Source organism: Prionailurus bengalensis, chromosome C2, assembly GCF_016509475.1.
Source record: "Prionailurus bengalensis isolate Pbe53 chromosome C2, Fcat_Pben_1.1_paternal_pri, whole genome shotgun sequence".
NCBI classification, from domain to species: Eukaryota; Metazoa; Chordata; class Mammalia; order Carnivora; family Felidae; genus Prionailurus; species Prionailurus bengalensis.
This window is the reverse complement of record NC_057350.1, coordinates 104,126,592-104,135,370: the sequence shown is the minus strand read 5'-3', so window position 1 is coordinate 104,135,370 and position 8,779 is coordinate 104,126,592.

Below are 8,779 nucleotides of genomic sequence, written 5' to 3'. Positions count from 1 at the left end.
ACAATTAGTCTCTTTAATTTCTATGTTGACTGCAATTAAAATATAAATATCTTAGATGAATACAGAAGAAATTTAAGTTATAAGTTCATAATATTTCTGAAAGATGGGATTGTCAAAACCTAATATAATTAACCAGTAGATGCAGACTCCCCAGAAGATTTTTATTTTAATTTTTTTTATAGATTAATCACTTTATTTTTATTTTTATTTTTATTTATTTATTTTTTTTAATTTATTTTGGGACAGAGAGAGACAGAGCATGAACAGGGGAGGGGCAGAGAGAGGGAGACACAGAATCAGAAACAGGCTCCAGGCTCCGAGCCATCAGCCCAGAGCCTGACGCGGGGTTCGAACTCACGGACCGCAAGATCGTGACCTGGCTGAAGTCGGACGCTTAACCGACTGTGCCACCCAGGCGCCCCTTTTTATTTTTTAACGTTTATTTATTTTTGAGACAGAGACAGAGCATGAACGGGGGAGGGGCAGAGAGAGAGGGAGACACAGAATCGGAAACAGGCTCCAGGCTCCGAGCCATCAGCCCAGAGCCTGACGCGGGGCTCGAAGTCACGGACTGCGAGATCGTGACCTGGCTGAAGTCGGACGCTTAACTGACTGCGCCACCCAGGCGCCCCTCCCCAGAAGATTTTTAAAGGGAATGACTGACAATTGTCTGGAATGATTTACATGTATTCTTGCTCAAAGATGTGTAAGATGGACATACTCATTCTCTAGAATTATTGTGTTTTATTTCTAATCAAAAAACTATGTCACAGTCCATAAAATAATTTCGTAGGCAATTTTATTATACTTTTTACTAGAATTCTGAAATTGAAGTATTTCTGGACTTCTCATACACAAGCAAATAAACGAATAAATTGTATAAAACAATACTCTGAAATATTGAGAAAATATGTACCCCATAGATACTAGGGAACTATCGCAGATTTTACCTGGATTTGTAAGATGATACATCATCCAGATTACTCTATCATTTGCAAAGAGTTTTATAGTATTTAAAACAATTTTTACTTATGTGGTTTTATTTGAGATATGTAGTGATGCTATGGTTTTGCCTGGGAAGCTGGTGACTGTATCAGTTATCTATCAGCAAAATATTGTCATTAAATGAGCCATAAAATTTCACTGGCAAAGAATAACCATTTCTTGCTTATGAATCCGGGTCCACTAGGCAGTTCAGCTAATTGTGGCCAGAGTTGACTGTGTGTTGGCTAGCTGTTGCCTGAGCTAGGAAGGGCTGGGCTGGGGCAAGCTAGACAACTGGGGCTCTGTGCCATGTGTTTCTCACCCTCCAGCAGGCCAGAGTGATGACAGGGGTGAAAGAGCAAATGGAGGTATGCAAGGCCTCTAGAGAACTGGGCTCCGGACTGGCACATTGTTATTTCTGGATCATTCAATTGGCCAAATCAAGACCTAGAGCCCCAAACCCCAGGAGTTAAGTGGGAAGGGACCACCAAGTACCTTGGGATATAGGGAGTGGAAGAAATGGGGATCATTTTTGTAGTCTACCATAGTGATCATAACACCCTGGCCTCTCATTAGAGATGAGGCTCAGAGAGGGTAAGTGATTGCTCTTAGAACGAAGTCCAGGGGCGCCTGGGTGGCTCAGTCGGTTGAGCGTCCGACTTCAGCTCAGGTCATGATCTCATGGTTCGTGGGTTTGAGCACTGCATACGGCTCTGTGCTGACAGCTCGGAGCCTGGAGCCTGCTTTGGATTCTGTCTCCCTCTCTATCTCTGCCCTTCCCCTGCTCGCACTCTGTCTTTCTCTCTGAAAAATAAATAAACATTAGAATGAAGTCCAAATGATCTAAATCTTTTGAATCCCATTGTAGAATTCCCTTTTCCCCCCCAAGTTGTGCTTTCAGGGATCCAAGTGGTTAATGAACAAATCTGCCTAACGTTTGCTCTACATATCATACATTGATTTAGTAATTCCCCATTTAAAAGGTGCTTTCACGTGCACTAAAATCACCTTAGATCATTCTTGGACCTCTCTGGAATGGTATTGTTGATATTATGTTCTAAATGAGAAAATTGACGATAATATGTTGTGTGTGAGAATTCTTGTTTAAATCATTTTCACCTTCGATACACCTTCCTTTCTCAAAAAGAAAAATGAGTAAACTTTTTCTCTGTAAGGGGTTAAGAATGAATGGAAATGTATGGATCACTGTTAGCAATGTAGCCTTGATGAACCTAGAAAACGTTAGTTGTATAACCTCAGTTGCACCATTTAGGTTAAATTCCTAGTCTAACCCCCTCTTTTTATGACAACAAAATTAGCTCCAAGAAATATTTGGTTATCCCCTCAATTGCATGTATTATTATTATTTTTTCCTTTTGACTTCTCATAAGGTACTCCTTTCTTCACAGTAAGGATTGTGTTAGGGTGATTCAGTGCTTGCTTATCCAGACTGAGATGATATGAAGGCACACAGGATGAAATCTTTTACCAAACCGAGATAAAATATCTTAAGATATAAGGAGTCCTGCTACTAGTGAGAGCCATGTTCATCTGAGTGGAGATTTTTTTTTTCTTTTTTTAAATTTAAAAAAAAATTTTTTTTTCAACGTTTATTTATTTTTGGGACAGAGAGAGACAGAGCATGAACGGGGGAGGGGCAGAGAGAGAGGGAGACACAGAATCGGAAACAGGCTCCAGGCTCCGAGCCATCAGCCCAGAGCCTGACGCGGGGCTCGAACTCCCGGACCGCGAGATCGTGACCTGGCCGAAGTCGGACGCTTAACCGACTGCGCCACCCAGGCGCCCCGGAGATTTTTTTTTTCTTAACCTCATTTTATGTCATTGGACACACAATGTAACATTTCTGGCAGTGCCTGTAGATATGACAGTGAAGTGAAGCAAGATTAAAATTTGAAGCAAATATGCCTGATAGACATTATTTTTCTCCAGTTTAGGCATAATAACTCCTATAAATTCCATTGACTGGCATCAAAGAGTTAATGAGGTCATTTCCATAATTATTCATCTTCCTAAAGCGAAGATAAGCAGGAAGCCACTTCAACTGTCAAAATTAACTGGAGCATCAATCAAAAGCTCATAGATTTTGAGATAATTCTGTATTTAAACTCAATTTAGTTTCCACAGGGGGACTCTAACCTGCCTAGGAGGTTTAATTAGGCTAACTGCCTGAAAAACAGCATAAACCATATGGGTGGGTTCCTATTCAAAACTGGTTTTATGAGCATTCTCATAGCTCTTACAGAAAATAAATGAACTTTCAGGGATCTTCAACTAAGCCTTCTGTTTAGTAATTCCATAAGGAGAAACAGCTTAGGAGGAATTGATCTTTTTAAAGTGGTCTTTATATTGTGCTTTGCTGTTTTTATATCATGATTTGAACCATATCATGAACTCTCAGAGCGCAGAAGAGACAAAATACATTCAGGGGATATTTTTAAAGCTACAGATCAAAACTGAAACTTCCAATTCCCCAAGGGTATGCCACTCTGCCCTTGTGCCTTCCAAAAATTTCAATATATCAAATATTTATTAAGCATTTGTATTAAGGTTCCAGGGAATATAGAGATAAATAAGATACAGTTTTTATCCTCAAGAATCTTAATGAGACTAATAGATGAGTGCGTAGTCAATTATAATAAATATTAGAACTTAGTGAGCCCTAAAGATATAAATAAACATAAATGAGAGCATTAAGGTAAGGAGTGACTAATTCTGCCTGATGAGATCAGTGAGGGCTTTGCTGAAAGTCTGCTTTGTAGCTGGGTTCTGCAGGCACACTGCAGAAACAGGATGGACCCTTACCCCGTATTTGGATCAGACGTCAGGACTGAGAGTGCCATACTCACACAGAGGATATGGAAACATTTATTAATTATATAATGAAGCTTTTGGGGGAGGCTTCCTAAGCTGACCTGAAAATGGCTTGTGAAAACAAGGAAAGAAGACTGGCATGAGATTTTCATTGTGGTTAAGGGGAGAGGGGCTAGAATGAGGGTAGCCCTGCATACACAGGGGCTTGCTTGGATTGAGTGTCTTTTACTAACACTAAAGGAGAGAGCACCCAGGCTTTCTTATCAGCTTGCCCAGATGAGGATCTCAAGGGCAGGAGGGAAGTTAAGAGGTGTCAGCAGTCAAACATTAAAGGTAGAGTTGGACTCTTTATTACAGTGAGGTTCCCCTGGATTCCATTCTATAGGGGCATCATCATTTTTCTTTTATTTCAAGCTTAAAGAAGAGTTTTAGACAGCTCACCATGTAAAACAAAACAAAACAAAACAAAAACCAAAAAAGCCTTCTAGCTGTTTATATCACCAGGTTGTGTTTTTTCTAGAAATCCAGGCCAACCATTGTCACCTTGCTTCAAAACTCTCCCAATGTGGCTGCATCCCAACAATCTCTGCCCCCATTCTCCACCTCACACCTTACTATCACCACGTATTCCTTGGAAATCTCTAGTTCACTAAGGAATAGTATTCATTCATTGTCTACATATAGACTTTTTAAAAAAATGTTTACTTTTGAGAGAGAGAGAGAGAGAGAGAGAGTGGGCAAGGGGCAGAGAGAGGCAAACACAAAATCTGAAGCAGGCTCCAGGCTTTGTCAGCACAGAACCCGACATGGGGCTTGAACTCACAAATCCTGAGATCATGACCTGAGCTGAAATCAGACACTTAACCGACTGAACCACCTAGGTGCCCTTCATTGTCTACATCTATACACCACTTCTGGCCACAACCTCAGTAAACTGCTACCATATCCCTGACACATCCAAAACCTTAGGAGAAGAAGCTTTTGTTTCCCTAATTCCAAAGAGATTTCTCTTCAACCACACATCAGGTATCCAACCCTCAGGCCCACTCTGGATGTTGTCATCCCCCATGACTGCATGCATTCTGAGATCTTAAGCCTGAGTGCTTGAAGCTTTGACTATAACCCCTTATGTCTGCATTGTTTAGAGTCTCTTACTTTTTGGAAGTCTGCTCTTTGGCCTCTATTCCTTTTTCTGCTCCCCATCCAGCAGGCTTCACTTTCTTCTAATGTAGCGATCCTCTCTAAAACATCCTTTTCATTAATGTATTCATTTTTTAACCACTATTTCAGCATCTATCAATTGCCAATCACTGTTTAAAATGTTTTTAATGTTTATTTATCTTTGAGAGACAGAGAGAAACAGAGTGTGAGCGGGGGAGGGGTAGAAAGAGAGAGAGAAAGACACAGAATCTGAAGAGGCTCCAGGCTCTGAGCTGTCAGCACAGAGCTCAACGTGGGGCTCGAACTCACAAGCCGTGAGATCATGACCTGAGCCAAAGTTGGACACTCAACCAACTGAGCCACCCTGGCGCCCCTGCCAGTCGCTGTTTAGACACTGGAGCTGTAGCATTGAAAATAAATTTAACTTTCATCATGGAATTTACATATTAGGGGAAGAATTCAGATAATAAGCAAAGCACAAAGATTTGTAATAAGCCAGAATGTGATAAGAGCTATGAAAAAATATAAAGCAAGTTAAGAGGGCTAAAGAATGTGAGGCACAAGGGAGTTGTTGCTACTTTACATACTAGAGTGGTCATGGAAGGCCTCACCGATGAGGTGATATTTGCTAAGAGACTTGAGGGAAATTAGGGAATGAGCCATGCTTATTTTGAGAAAAGCACTTTCTAGGAGCAGTGGAGAGAAAGTCCACAAGTTCAGAGGCTGGAGTGTGTTGGCATGTTTGAGAATAGCAGAGACCCGTGTGTCTAAAGTGGAGCAAACAACAGGGGATATAGAAGGAGAGGTATCACTGGGGCGCTATTTGGGGACAAAGTAATGTAGGGCCTTATAGACCGTGGAAGGTTTAAAGTAGAGGAATGACTGAATCTAGCTTGATCTGATTCCTGTTGACATCATCTTCATCCTCAGTATTCTTGCCCTGTTTTGTTTGACTCATCTTTTATTTTATTTAATGGATCTTCCTCTAAGCATATAAGCATGCTCAACTGTCTATCCTATGATTAAATCAACAAAGCACAAAAGTAAAGACTTTAGGTACTACCTGATCTTTCTCCTGCTTTTGATAATGAAGCCTCTCAAAGGCTTCATAAATTACAGCCCATCCATATTCTACAAACTGAACCCGCTGTTGTCAAGGTTGTTGCTGAAATCAAAGGACATATTTTAATACTAGACTTACTTTACTTTCTCCCTCTCTGGGTGTGGATTATTGACTGCTCTCTTCTTGCAATTCTCTTCTGTTGGTTTTCAAGGCATGCTATGTCCCCTAGGGTTCCATTTTTGTACCTCTTCTCTCCTCCTCCACATTCTGTTCTCTCAATGCCATTCACTTTCATGACCCCAATTATCATCTATATGCTGATAACTCATATATATATATATATATATATATATATATATATGCCAAGCCACTTTTAAAAAATTTAGTTTCAGCCCATATAGCAAAGTTCCTACTATCTCTATTTGAATTTCTCAAAAGTACTTGAAACTCATTGTGTCTATAATTTATCCTCTTATCTCCCACAAGCTACTTCTCTTTCTATAGTTGCTAACTTAGTGATGAACCCAAGTTAACCCAAGTTTTGAAAGCCAAGTTTATTTCAGTCTGCTGTTTAACTGGTCACCAAGTCCTGGAGATTCAACACGTAGTTCAATCAGGGAAGTAGAGTTACTTCCCTGATTGAAATCTCCCTGGCAGACTCTCAGTTGTCATCCCATTTGGGAAACTGTTCCTTATCCCCTGGATCTGCATCTGAGTCTGGAGTGAAAGGCCTTCTTACCTGCTTCCCTCACTCCATATTTCCCCAGCTCTTTCAAGCACGCAATATTCTCTTTGGTAATGATCTTGACCCATGTATATCAGTGACAGTTAAAGCAACTTACAGGCAGGTTGTTGTCTTTGTGTATGTAGTGCTTATTGAAGTGCCTGCAATACTGTAGATACTACATAGATATTTGATGAATGAAGAGAGTTGACATTTAATAAAGGGTGAGTGAGATTTTGTAAGGTAGAGAACAATGTGTTCGTCATAACTGCCGTGGGTCAGTGACTGGAACTCAATGCTGACTGAGATGCTAAGATGATCCTGGGCTAGTTCACAGAATGAAGGGATATATACCAGTGCTACAGGAAGGCAATGATCAGGGCAGCAATGGGAACTGAGAAACTAAAACCAGGGGCTTGATGCAATCAGGCTATCTTTATTTTCTCTTACCTCTGTTTCTCTGTGTGTTGGTTTCATCCTCTCAGACAGGGTTTCCCTATGAGCCTAACTAAAATTGTGAGTGCCCAGAGATCAAAAAGCACACATTATCAATTAATGGGCCAATGAATACAACCAGTGTGATAAAGCATGCTGCTTAGCTCAGCCTGGTACTAATTTCCACCCCTGGGCCAACAGTGTAACCTATGAATTTGGATCTTTTTAGAAGAAGGCAGTTCCCATTGGAGTATGTGATGGAAATTTGAAAGAGGGGGAGCAGTTCCTCGAAATAAGGAGACTGATGGCACCAGAAGAAGGGAAGGGTCTGGGCAGACATTATAATGTATACTTACTAAAACTAGTAATATTAGCTAAAATTTTCTAGTACTCATAACAGACATTATGCTAAGCACTTTACATAAATTTTGTCATTGAATTCTCACAACAATCCTATTAGATGAGTGTTTAAGTTAGAATTCTTTCAGCTGCAATAAAATAACATTAAACTAAAAGTAGCTTACATTTAGGATCTTAGTTGCTCACTTACTCACAAGTACAGAGTAAGGCAGGTGATTACAGTATTGGTGTTAACTGCTCAAAGGTGTCAGGGATGTTGGTCAGCTTATTTCTACTCATGATTACAAAATGGCTGCATAGCTCCAAGTTTGCATCTTCACACAGCATGCTAAAATTTGAAAAGGAAATAGAAACTTCTTAACCATCTCTTAATGAAGGAGAAAATCTCAACAAGAACTACTCTCATAACCTTCCCAGCAAGAGTCACAGGAGAGGATGGCATCTTTATATACTCATGATTGAGCAAGTGAAGATGGAAAAGCAAGTCTCTGACACATTTAGTCTCAGAGGGGACTGCCTCTGTCCTGGCAAAGAAGGTAATGGTAGAATGGTTATGGGTAAGTAACAAACAGTTTTTGCCTCAGTGTATAACATTGTATTGGAATGTTTAGGTAAAAGAAACATAAAATCTGAGCAACAATGACTTAAATCAGAAGGACACTTCTTGTTAACCTTTGGGACAATAAGCATCTTAAGCTATGTAAGTAGTACAGATACAGAGATGACCAGTCCTTGACCTTAAGATATTAAAGAGGAATTTTGCCATGTATTTGAGTTCACAGTCTTCCTGCATCTGGTATTTTCTCTCCAGAATTATTATATGGAAGTTTATAAGTATTTAGGGATGTGTGATTATTTTCTTAATTATTATAAATTGAAGAAAAAGTTTGATCAAACATTCCATTTCATTCCAGGGCTTACGTGATTTTCCATGCAGTCTAAAACTGTGAAAATTTAGTTGCTGGCTGGTGACACTAATTGGCAGTCTCTTCAACAGTCTTTATGTAAGACAATATTAATTAGACATGAAAAAGAGAGTGTTTCCTTAACATCAAATCCAGCAGGTGCTCGCTGCAGTTGAGGGCAGGATGAAGTTGGTGATAAAAGTTACACCTTGCCAAATCACTTTATTTTTAGGTAGAAACTTACAGATCTTACATACTAGTTGTAGAGCATTTAGTCAAAGATTCACTATGAGCTCAACCCATGACTTTGCAAAC